Below are 12,500 nucleotides of genomic sequence, written 5' to 3'. Positions count from 1 at the left end.
TCAGGGACGTCCTCCACTTGCTGCCTTCTAGAGCAAGGAGAGCCAAGCTCCCCCAGCAAGCTGGCACTCTCCCCTGTCGCCTTTGCTCTCTCCAAGTGCTCTTAGCAATTGCTTCTCACTCTCCTGACAAACCACAGGTCACCTTCCACAGCCTGGGAAACTGCTCATCACTGGAATCTGACAACTAGTACAAGTGGCTTTGCCTTGGCCTCCATCCAAGGCTACAGTGTTTCGATTTCAGTGTGTGGCCACGCTGCTTTCTCCCCTAGGAGACCTCTGCCCTCCGTCTGCTTGTAGTGGGCAGGTGCCCTTGGGGAGGAGGCTTCCTAGCCCTCTGCCACAGCCACTGCCAGCCTGGCAGGACACCAAGATCCTTCCCTGGAGGTTCTGAGATATTATGAGGAGGGGGGCATAAGCCATTGACCCAGCAGGCAATTGCTCACCCGATCAGAAATAAATGCATCTGGGCACCTGGGTGGCTCAGTCGGTGAAGCATCTGCCTTTGGCTCAGGTCATGATCCCAGGGTCCTGAGATCGAATCCCAAATCAGGCTCCCCACTCATCAGGGAATCTGCTTCTCCCTTGTCCCCTCCTTCCTGCTCATGATATTTCTTTCTCTCTCTCATGCTCGCTTGCTGTCAAATAAAATTAAAAATAATCTTTTTTAAAAAAGAAAAAAAGAAAGAAAGAAATGCATCTGTCTGATTTCTAGATGGGCATGTCCTTGGGGACCTCAGAGAAGTGAGTAAGCCAAGAGGTAGGGTAGGGCAACTGAATCTTGAACCAGGTAGCATGTCGGGCTCTTCTACATCATCACACTGAATCCTCAGGCTAACCCCAAAGACTGTGTATTTTGTCCCATTTACCAGCAGAGGAAACTGGAGCTCAGAAATACTCATTAACCGACCTAAGAGCACACTGTTAGAAACAGCCGACCTGAGGTCCAAATCCAGGTCTGGCTGATTCTAGAACCTAAGCTCTCTCAAGCCACACACAACTACCTCCTGGGAGAAAGTCAAGAAGAATGACATTGAAGATTTCAGGCCCCTTTCTGGGAAAAGTTCACAACAGTTCTATTATGTCACCAAAATTCATATGTTAAAACTCTAACTCCCAGTACCTCAGAATGTGCTGTATATATTTGGAGATAGGGTTTTTAAGAGGTAATTAAGTTAAAATGAAGTCATAAGGGTGGGCCCCAATCCAACATGACTGGTGCCCTTACAAGAAGAAGAAAGTAGGACACAGACACGCAGAGGAAAGGCCATCGTGAGGACACAGAGAGGAGCTAGTCACCTAGGATCCAAGGAGCCACCCCTGCCAGCACCTTGACCTAGGACTTCTGGCCTCCAGAACTGAGAAAATACATTCGTGCGGTTGAAGCTACTCTGTGGTCCTTCACTGTAGCCGCCCAAGCAGACTGGGATGAGCCCCCATTTTCTGGGTGCCCATTATTTCCTAGGCCCTACACAGGGGATCTGACACGGAGTTTTGTTCAGAATAGAGTCCCATCCAGGTGGGAGTCAGGGAGGCTTGGCCCTCTCAAAACAAGACTAGAAGTGTAGGAGGGAATCAGAGTACATAGACACTGACCCTGCCTGATGGCAGACATCAGCTGACCTAGAGGCCCTGGATGGGGTGGGGGTGGGGGTGAATGGGAGGTGGGGGTGTGGGGGGAGGCCAGGCCCTTCTTCTCCTGGCCTAACTCATGGAAGGGCAACTGCTTTTCTCCTCTGTGATGAGGACAATGAAATGCAAGAGGCCTCACTCTGGGGGGGGGGAGGGGGGCCTCCCTGGTCCTCCCTGGTCTCCCCTGTCAGTCATCACCCAGAGACTGCTTGACCCTCCAAAGTGATAACTGCCTTTACAGAGGCACAAACAAGTGGGAAAAACCAGACTGGAGGCAGAATACAGTCCATCTCTGAACTTCTCAAGCCCTAAATTTGAATACAGCCTCTCAAGAGGGGACAGGAGTTAACACACAGAAAGGGAGAGGAAGAAAGCCCCTTTGAACAGCTAGGGTCGGGAAGGAAACAGGGGCTTTTACAAGAATGAGCCCAGGTCTAGAGTGGGAGGTTGGAAATGGGTGTTTCAAGAAGAAAAAAAAAAATTTCTACACACCCGTTTGTGCAGAGTATATGTACATACAGACACGTGTGTATATGAATGTGTGTGTGTATATGTGAATGTGTGTGCGCACATACACACTTCATCTTCTGAAATGTGCGGTCTCTGGGAATTTCATACAAAGAGGCCTTTGCCAGAGCTGCCCTACCGGGAAGGCATAAACCCACCTGCAACATTTTTCTGGATTCTTCAGTCAGTTTGGAGAGAAGGCAAAGAAACAGGGCCCTCATCTGTAAGACCGAAAGAGTCTATATTGTTAGCATTCTGCAGTGTGGTGTCCTCCAGACTCAGAACTTCCAAATGGACTCCCTGATCATTTACAAGACAATCTCTGTGGGCACCTGGGTGGCTCAGCAGTGGAGCGTCTTCCTTTGACTCAGGCCATAATCCCCGGTCCTGGGATTGAGTCCTGCGTCGGGCTCCCTGCAGGGAGCCTGCTTCTCCCTCTGCCTGTGTCTCTGCCTTCTCTGTGTCTCTCATGAATAAATAACTAAAATCTTTAAAAATAATAAGAAGAACATGTTTTTCCCAACCCCAAAGACCGCGAAGTTACTGCTAACGGACCCCAGTCCTGTTTCCAGCCTTTCCTTTTAAAATCACCCCCAACTTTTGGCTTTAGGCTCAGAGGAGGCAAAGGGGCAACTGTCTTCGGTCATCCCGAATCTGGGTTCATCCGACACTAGCTGCCTCTACCATGCCGCTGCCAAAGTTTGACCCCGGGATCAAAGTCGTATACCTGAAGTGCACTGGTGGTGAGGTCAGTGCCACGTCTGCCCGAAGATCGGCCCGCTGGGTCTGTCTCCAAAAAAGGTTGGTGATGACATGGCCAAGGCAACCAGTGATTGGAAGGATCTGAGGATTACAGTGAAACTGACCATTCAGAACAGACAGGCCCAGATTGAAGTGGTACCTTCTGCCTCTGCCCTGATCATCAAAGCCCTCAAGGGATCACCAAGAGACTGAAACTGAAGCAGAAAAACATTAAGCACAGTGGAAATATCACTTTTGATGAGATTGTCAATATAGCCTGACAGATGCGACACCGATCTTGAGCCAGAGAACTCTCTGGAACCATTAAAGAGATCCATCCTGGGGACTGGCCAGTTTGTGGGCTGCAATGTTGATGGCTGTCACCCTCATGACGTCATAGATGACATCAATAGTGGTGCAGCGGAATGCCCAGCTAGTTAACTACAAAGGAAAATATTTCAATAAAGGATCATTTGACAAATAAATAAATAAGATAAAGTAAAATAAAATAGAATAAAACCACCCCCAGCACCCCAGGAAAATGTCTCCTCTAGACCTACAGGACCTACACTGACATGTGGGTAAAATATTTCTCAGTGGTGCTTTACTTGCGCCACTTTTATTCAGATGTACAAAACAGAAAAAGGAAAAGCCTTTGCTGGACCCCCAACTTCTAGAAGAGAATACATTCTGACCACACTTCATTCCAAGCCTGAAAAATATCCCTTGTGAAAGGGAACCAAGGGTACGTGGTGTTTCTGCCTGGGGCCAGGAGCTGTACCCTTCAGCTGGGCTCTGCGGTCCGGCCCGACAAGCGCCCTGCAGGGCCTCAGCCACGCCAGCAGCCAGCTCCGGTCAGAAGACCCCACAAAGCTCATGCCTGTTCGGGGCAGGGTGGGCAAGAGCCCGGAGCTCTCAGGTGTGGCTCAAGCCAGAGGAGCCCCAGGAGCAGCTGACCCAGGGGGGCTAGCTGGAGGCCCAGGGTCTGGATGGGTCTCTCTGGAGAACTGAGCAGCGGGCCGGGTTGTCCCCTCCCCGGGTCGTGTCCCCCGCCCCGCCCCCAAGCATCAAAACCACATCAAAGGTGCAGGAGATGGTGGTGGGAGAAGGGAGAAGGCAGCAGCAGTGATGGTGTGGTGCAGCAGGTGGATCCTACAGGGTGGTTGGAAGAACGGGAGAAGCACAAATGAAGCTGAGTGACTGGGGGGAGGGGGAAGGGAGGGAGAGGGGAGGGGAGGGGAGGGAAGGGGGAGAGGAAGGGAAGGGGAGGGGAGGGGGGAGGAGAGGCCCAGAAGCTCTCTTCTGAGCTGCGGCGGTGATGAGCACCTTAAGGCATGTGGGTTCCCAGCGCTCGGTGCAGAGCTCTGGCTCGAGGATTGTAGGAGCTATGCTGAGGCTCAAGAACACGGCTTACAGTGTTGTTGGCACATGATGCGGGCAGTGGTTATAACGTGCATTTGCTGAGAGTTCTCCAGGATGGCTTGAGTTGCTACTGAAAATAAGGAAAACTCAGTATAGAATGGCTAGCTCGGGGAGGCCTGGCTGGCTCAGTGGTTGAGCGTCCAGCTCAGGGTGTGATCCTGGGGTTCCCGATCAAGTTCCGCATCAGGCTCCCTGCAGGGAGCCTGCTTCTCCCTCACCTGTGTCTCTGCCTCTCTCTGTCTCTCATGCATAAATAAATAAATCTTAAAAAAAAAAAAAGAATGGATAGCTTGCCTCAGACTGAATATTTGTGTCTCCTCCAAATTCATATGCTGAAACCATACCCCACAGGGTGATGGTACTAGGAGGTGGGGCTTTGAGAGGTGATTAGGTCATGAGGGTGGAGCCCTCAGGAATGGGATTAGTGTCCTGGTAGGAAGAGACAAGTGAGAGCTCGCTTCTTCCCTCTCTGTTCTGTACCATGTGATGATGTCATGAAAAGACAGCCACCTGCAAACCAGAAAGCGGGTCCCCCCCAGGCTCCAGATCCGCCAGCACTGTGATCTTGGACAGAATCTCCAGCCCCCGGATCTGTTGTTTAAGCCACCTGGCCTGTGGTACTTTGTCATAGCAGCATGATCAAACTGAGACAGATAATTTGCCCAGTGGGAGAATTGGAGGCTACCTTTTTATCAAGGAAATTTCTTATATAACGTTGGTGAAAAGACAAGCACTGTGCAGAAAACAGAAAGAAAGAAATGAGTGAACATATGTGGAATTTAAAAAACAAAACAGATGAACGTAGGGGAAGGGAAGGAAAAATAAAATAAGATGAAAATTGAGAGGGAGGCAAACCATAAGAGACGCTGAACTCTAGGAAACAAACTAAGAGTTGCTGGAGGGGAGGGGGATGTGGGGATGGGGCAACCGGGTGACAGGCATTAAGGAGGGCATGTGATGTAATGGGCACTGGGTATTGTATGCAACTGATGAATCCCTAAATCCTACCTCTGAAACTAATTTAAAAAATATAGATTTGGAACAAAAAGACATAAAAAAAGGAAGGAAGGAAGGAAGGAAGGAAGGAAGGAAGGAAGGAAGGAAGGAAAGAAAGAAGAAAGAAAGAAAGAAAGAAAGAAAGAAAGAAAGAAAGAAAGAAAGAAAGAAAGAAAGGAAGAAGACAAGTGAAAGGCAGCAAGTGCTGGAGAAAGTCAGAGGAAGGAAGGGTTGGTTGCCCTTCCCACTCAAGTGGTCACAGAAGGTCTCACTGAAATAGTGAGACATGAGTGTGTGGATGCATGGGGCTGGGTGGGGACATATGGAGGGGGCTGGGAGGAGGGGGCATGGAGCCGTCAGGACACTGGGAAGCAGCACAAAGGATCCAGGGACCTTTCACGGTATGCTGGCCAATGGGCAAACATCTGGCTTAACACCTAGGCCAACTCAGTAGCCCAGCCTGATGACACAGAACCAAACTGTGTTTTCCAATGCACCTGGAATTTTGCCAGTTGCACCTCCATGGAGAGAATATTATGGGTAAATCAGAAATGCTGCCTCACAGACATCTCCTAGCTTCTTAAATTCTCTAAATGAACAGGAATAAGATTTGGGGAATGACACTCCCCAAAATCAGTCTTGGTGTTAGTAACACTCCCATTGAGAAGATGTGGAAACTGAAGTTCAGAACTCATCCAAAGTTGTTCCCCGGCTGCCAAATGGCCAAGTTAGCATAGAAACCCACATTTGTCTGGCTCCAAAGCCTGTCTCTTTTTTTCCCTGTAACCAAACAAAACCCAGGTCTGGGGAGGATTCAAAGCAGTGACATCTGGATGGGCCTTCAAAAGGGATCTTTGGTCAACTAGAAGAGAAGATAGACCTCGTTACTTTTTTCTTTGGTGGGGAGGTTCAAGACTGTGACAGGATACAGGGCACTGGGAGTCTGGGGAAAAAAGAGAAATAGATTAGATTAAAAATGGAGTTGGCTGGGTGCAAATTAGCTAACCTCTAATAAATGGGATAAATAGCAGGATGTAATTAACCACTGCTTAAAGAGGACCCTGGGTATTTCCCTCAGGGAGCAAACCCCTGGGGATTGTTATGCTAATTCAACTGAAAAGGTAGAAGGACACTACAATTCTTATCTGGGAAAGAATGGAGCACATTTGAGCTATTCTCCTTTTGTCTGTGGATGCCAGATGGCCCAAATCATTTAAAAAACAAAAAAACAAAAACTGGATTACACAGAAGATGAGATTATATGGAAGAAAAAGTACACTGTCAGAGGAACAGCTTTCACAGTGCGGGACGATGGAGGCAGATGTTGGGAGCGGGGTGCGGGGGCAGGTGGGGCTGTCATCCTGTAGGAACATCTCAGAACTGCCGCCCACTGGAAGCTTGAGGGAGAGAGCCGAGTCCCTTTGCTCGTCCTCACCTCTGCTTCTCCTTTTGTTCCTGTGCACGGCTGGCCGGGAATCTGAGTATCCCATCCAGCTGGGGGAGGCTGTTCAGGCCTCGGGTTCCAGAAAACTATTACCTCAACTGAAGAGAACCGAGCAATCTCAGGCTGTGTCAAAGCCTTTTGGCGGCTCCTGGGTGGCTCAGTGGTTGAGCATCTGCCTTCAAGGGCTCAGGTCCTGATCCCAGGGTCCCAGGGTCCAGTCCCCCACTGGGCTCCCCATGAGGAGCTTGCTTCTCCCTCTGCCTATGTCTCTGCCTCTCTGTGTGTGTCTCTCATGAATAAATAAATAAAATCTTCAAAAAAGGAAAAGTTTTTTGCTTTTTGCTAAAATTGTTTACTTGTCAATTAGGTGGCTATTTTTCATTCAGGAATTGTTGGTTCTTGGCCTGTCTACCTGAAAACTGGGGAATTCGGGCTTCAGGGTTTCTAAATGGCTAAGGGTCTCTAAAGCCACTGACTGGCTGAGACCTGCTTATCCTTGGAGCAAAGCTCTAGCTGAAACTCTGATACTCCTCTTTGTACTGCCCAGCACCTGGTCAAGCTGTGATATGGTTAGGGAAGGGATGGAGATGTACCCTCCCAAAATATGCCTCTTTGGCAGAAAGATGGTTTTGAGGTGAAGGCAAGTGTCAAAAAGCAGACATAAGAAGAGCTCTCTGCTCCCTGCCCATCTGCCTGAAAGCGGTATATAAATTTCCCTTGTGCAGGTGTCTCCTCCTTCCATGTAAGGAAGAGAACAACCCTTATCGCCAGAGACACAGATGGCATCAAGATGAGTCTGTACTAATAAACCTTCCTAAATAATCTTTATCTGCTGTTAGTTTCCCCCATATATTTCCTAGTTGCCTTTCCATAATTTATCAGCCCTAGAAGCCCAGCCCTCCTTTCCTTTGTTCAGTCATTCATCTATAATCTATTGCCCTTTGTTAAAACGGCTTAAGTTTAACCACTTCTTTGGCTTTCATTTCTGTGAAGACCCTGTGCATGTAAAAAACAAATAAATAAAACTAACATCAATTAAAATTAAATGGATTTTCTCCTGTTAGCCTGTCTTTGTCAGTTTAATTTGCAGGCCCCAGGTACAAACCTAAGGGGGTAGAGGAAAGATTATTTTTTCCTTCTCCTACAGTTATGATGAGAGTTAACCAACTGTTAAAGAAAGCCTCAGTGAGGCCAAAATGTGGAAGCAAAGAGGAGCATACACATATAAAAGGTAGGACACACACTCTGAACACTTACTGGTCAGGAAGGACTGTGTCCAGGGCTGTCTGCAGAATGAATGTGGGGATGTCAGTGGATGATGATGATCTGGGGCTGTGATGGCAAACAAGAGGCACAAAATGGGTCTTCTGTAACTTTGTGGAGTTTTGTTTTTGTTTTACTGTTTCTCTAGTGAAGAAATAACGCCCCAAAGTCCCCTATTTTCTGCAATAGTCTTTTTTTTAATTTTTATTTATTTATGATAGTCACAGAGAGAGAGAGAGAGAGAGAGAGAGAGAGAGAGAGGCAGAGACACAGGCAGAGAGAGAAGCAGGCTCCATGCACTGGGAGCCCGACGTGGGATTCGATCCCGGGCCTCCAGGATCCAGCCCTGGGCCAAAGGCAGGCGCTAAACTGCTGCGCCACCCAGGGATCTGTTTTCTGCAATAGTCTTAACTTGGGGCTGTTTTTTATTGTTTTCGATTAAAGAAGATTTAGGAGATATATAAACAAATGTGTGAATGCTTACTTCTTGGTAAGAATTTTTACAGAAATAATACCGTAAGTCCCAAAATCTTTTCTGAGCATGTACTTGAAAGTTTGGTTTGGAAAATCTGTTCACCAAGGCTGGATCCTTAGAAAGGTGATTTAGATATTTTGTTGTCCTAAAAAAAGTAAATAATAATTTTGTTTTTCCTAGTTTTACAGATGGTAAAATTAAGATCTAGAACAACTAAAAAAAAAAAAAAGATCTAGAACAATTGACTTGCTTGAGATGATGTCGCTGTCACCAGTAGAGTCGGGCCGCACCTAGGTCATCTGGCATCTAGGTCGGCTCATCATCCACAGCATAGATTTTCTAGAGAGCTTTTGCATCATCTTGGCTCTTTTCTAGCTTCAGGCCAATCACTCATCTATTTTTAGCAGGCAAAACCACTGGGGAAGAGAGAGGTTAACAAATGAAAGGAAAAGATATAAGGCACAAGGACAGAATGAATGTCAGAGGTGGGATAAAAGTTAAAAAAGAAAAGAAACAGGACCTAAAAGAGAAGTCAAGGATAACATTTAAGTAGATGAAATGCATTTTATTCACATTGGCCTTTTTCTTCCATTTCCCTAATCCCATTGCACAGGGCAATCCCTTTCTTGTCTGAATCCCCCTGGCATTTTGTTTGTACTTCCCTAATGACATTTATTAGATCCTGCCTTGCAGTAACATACAGTGACATTCCCAACCCTGACTAGACGGACTAAATGATAAACTCTTTGAAGACACAGTCTGTGGTCCCCACACCCCCACCCGAATTTAATGTGTTGGTTGAATAAATGAACAAAACAATATTCACAGCCTCTGCGACCACCCCACCCCCCACCAAAAAAAAAAATTGCCGAGCCCATTTTAATCTCCTGTTGAAAGAAGTATTTGTTCCTAAAATTTGATTTTGCAGAGCTGAAGTCTTATCAAGCTGCTTGGACATTAGTACTAAACATACGAATAAAAACAATCACCTTTGCTCTCCAGGAGCAAAAGAGAGACATAGAGGAGCTAGAGCCTCTTCTTTGCTTTGTGGAGTTGTCTTGCCTGGCTTTGGAGGGGGGTGGGGGGGAAGGAGATGCCCTCCAAAGTTTGGGCTTGGGGTTGACAGGGAGCTCTCCTGCTCACATTCACACAGGGCCGGGAAGGGAGTAGACCTTAAAAACTGCCCCAATTCTTCATGGGCAGAGGAAGAAACAGAGACCTAGGGGCAGTGGTCTTGTCCAAAATCATAAAGCTAGATGGTGGCACAGCCTAGATCGAACAGTTTTCAAATAGTGTAGTGAATCAAGCAAGGTACTAAAACCTTTCTGCAGAGACCCAAAGGTTAGAAACCCAGCATCTGCGCCGGGACACCTGCACCCCGATGTTTCTAGCAGCCATGTCCACAATAGCCAAACTGTGGAAGGAGCCTCGGTGTCCATCGAAGGATGAATGGATAAAGAAGATGTGGTTTATGTATACAATGGAATATTACTCAGCCATTAGAAACGACAAATACCCACCATTTGCTTCGGCGTGGATGGAACTGGAGGGTATTATGCTGAGTGAAGTAAGTCAGTCGGAGAAGGACAAACATTATATGTTCTCAATCATTTGGGGAATATGAATAATAGTGAAAGGGAATAGAAGGGAAAGGAGAAGAAATGTGTGGGAAATATCAGAAAGGGACACAGAACATAAAGACTCCTAACTCTGGGAAACGAACTAGGGGTGGTGGAAGGGGAGGAGGGCGGGGGGTGGGGGTGAATGGGTGACGGGCAGTGAGGGGGACACTTGACAGGATGAGCACTGGGTGTTATTCTGTATGTTGGTAAATTGAACACCAATAAAAATTAATTTATTAAAAAAAAAAAGAAACCCAGCATCTGAAACCATTCGCAAGTGCTACGGTATTATGCATAGAAAATAAATGTGACAACGTCAGGACTAAACCTGGAGCCTATGCTTCTGACATTGCTTGGTGTTCAGTCTGTATGTTGAAGAACCTTCTACTGTTTTTGAGTTCGGACTTGGTGGGCAGGGAAGACAGGCGTTCCTCAATTCCATTTGTACATGTTGCCTAAGAACATGCAGTAGACACACACTTTTCTGCTTTGGGGAGCATGAGACAGCTTCCCAGTCCTTGGGAACATTCTCACCACCAGAGGGGAAGCTCCTGAGTCAGTGGATCTAGGGAACCCAGTCAAGGGGTCCATGCAAAGCAGATCGCTCCTGTTCCAGGGGAGAGTGATTAACAAGGTACCTCCTCTGCTCAAGAAGGAAGAATCCGCAGACCCTTTCTTTCCAATGCCACCTTGATTAATTCATTAACGGGTTTTCAGGCAAGTTTTATTCAGGCACTTTGGGACAGGGCAGTGAGTCAGAGGTTGGCATTGACACCAGAATAGAAGCCATAGTCCTCTCTGGGGATCTGACTCTGGGCTTTAAATCCCCAGATCACACAAGTTCTTAATTGGAAAGAAATGTTCTTAAACGAGCAGGGGTTTTGCCAGGCCTGCCAGTGACTAATAAGGTCGGTCTAAGGACTGTCTGATGAAAGAGAAGTTGGATTTACATGTCACAGTGAATTTTTAAAGTATTTTCACCCCGAGGTTTACTGCTGAATATAAATAAAATATCTCTCCTTGGGCAACCCACCCCAACTCCTGCAGATATGCCTCCCTTAATTAAATTAACTTTGAAATGACATTCAAACAATGTCTTCCACCCCGACGCCTTTGTTTTCTCCAAGATCTACCTTACAGACAAGCTGTTTCACAAGGTTCCCGTGTAAACTGATTGCTTCCCACTCTCAGCCTGCACACTAATTGGAGCCGAGTTTTAACGTCTCTACAGCCAGTATTGGGGGGCGGGGGGAGCTCACACCGTATTCATGATACCGTGTACCAAAAGGGCCTGCACACTGACAAATAATACCAAAAATTTTAAATGGGAAAAAATTATCTGGGGGGCTTAGAGGTGATCGGAGCCATACAAAATTTAAATTTCATCTGCTGAAATTCATTCACACAACTGAAGGCTAATTTCCGAGTTGCAGTGTTTTGTCTGTGTGTGTGTTTTAGTCTCAAAAATCGGGCATTCGCATTCGTACCGAAAGCCGCTCTCGGCTCAGACACGTGAAGTCCGAAGCCGGGGCTCCCCTCCCGAGCGCGCGCGCGCAGGCGCGGGCACACACACGTGGACACACACTCACGCACACGCGCCCGCCCACACCACCTTCCCTGCGAATCGCCCGCGGGATTTATGGGCTTCGCCAGCACGGATTACAGTCAGGTGCAGAAAGCAAGCCTTTGTCCTTGAGCATTTTCCTCCCCCCCCCCCCGGATTTGAGGGTTATTTACGGGCCACGTGAGCGCAGGGCGGGGGGCGGGCAGGGAAACAAAGGCTCGCGGTGCGCGGCCAGTGTGGCCCCGGGGGCCGCTCCCCGGCTCCGGCGACACGTGTGAAAGGAGCCCAGACCCGCCTCGGGCCGAGAGGCTCCTCCGAGAGAAATCTTGTGCAAGCCCTTGGGAAGGGGTCGGGGGTTCCCGGGGCCCCGAGAGCTCGCAGCCGCCGGCCTGCAGAGCCGCGCGCCTGGGCCAACCGGGGGGAACGGGACCCCGGGTCGGCCGGGGCTCGGGGGCCCCCTGGAAGGGGCGCACACTCCTGGCGTGGCAGCGAGAGGGAGTCTTGGAGCCCTGCAGTCGGCTCCGCAGATGGGAACCCGGACACAGGCCCCCTGGGCCCTCGGGAGGAGGCCCCTGCCCCCCGGGAGAGGCCACGCAGCGAGCCGCGGGCCGCTGGCTCCCACCCCCGAGGGCCGCCCCCGGGCGCGGTGTGGCCCCTTCCAGGGCTCCCGTTAGGCTGAGCGGCGTGCCTGCGGCGTACGATTTGGTAAAAAGTCCTCAAAAATGCAATGTTTTAAAAGACCTTTACAATTAATTAATTAATTGCAAAAAAAAAAAAACCCCAAAAACAAAAACCTGCGAACAAAATATTAAATCTTAAATAGAGACGGGACCACCG

General features: G+C 48.4%; 1 pseudogene; it reads left to right on the top strand.

The window, feature by feature from the left end:
- The first annotated feature begins 2,806 nt into the window (after window positions 1-2,806).
- On the top strand, window positions 2,807-3,318 carry LOC129516162 (60S ribosomal protein L12-like; annotated as a pseudogene).
- The last annotated feature ends 9,182 nt before the right edge of the window (window positions 3,319-12,500 follow it).

Source organism: Nyctereutes procyonoides, unplaced genomic scaffold, assembly GCF_905146905.1.
Source record: "Nyctereutes procyonoides isolate TBG_1078 unplaced genomic scaffold, NYPRO_anot_genome, whole genome shotgun sequence".
NCBI classification, from domain to species: domain Eukaryota; kingdom Metazoa; phylum Chordata; class Mammalia; order Carnivora; family Canidae; genus Nyctereutes; species Nyctereutes procyonoides.
This window is presented reverse-complemented; position numbering and strand designations above follow the sequence as displayed.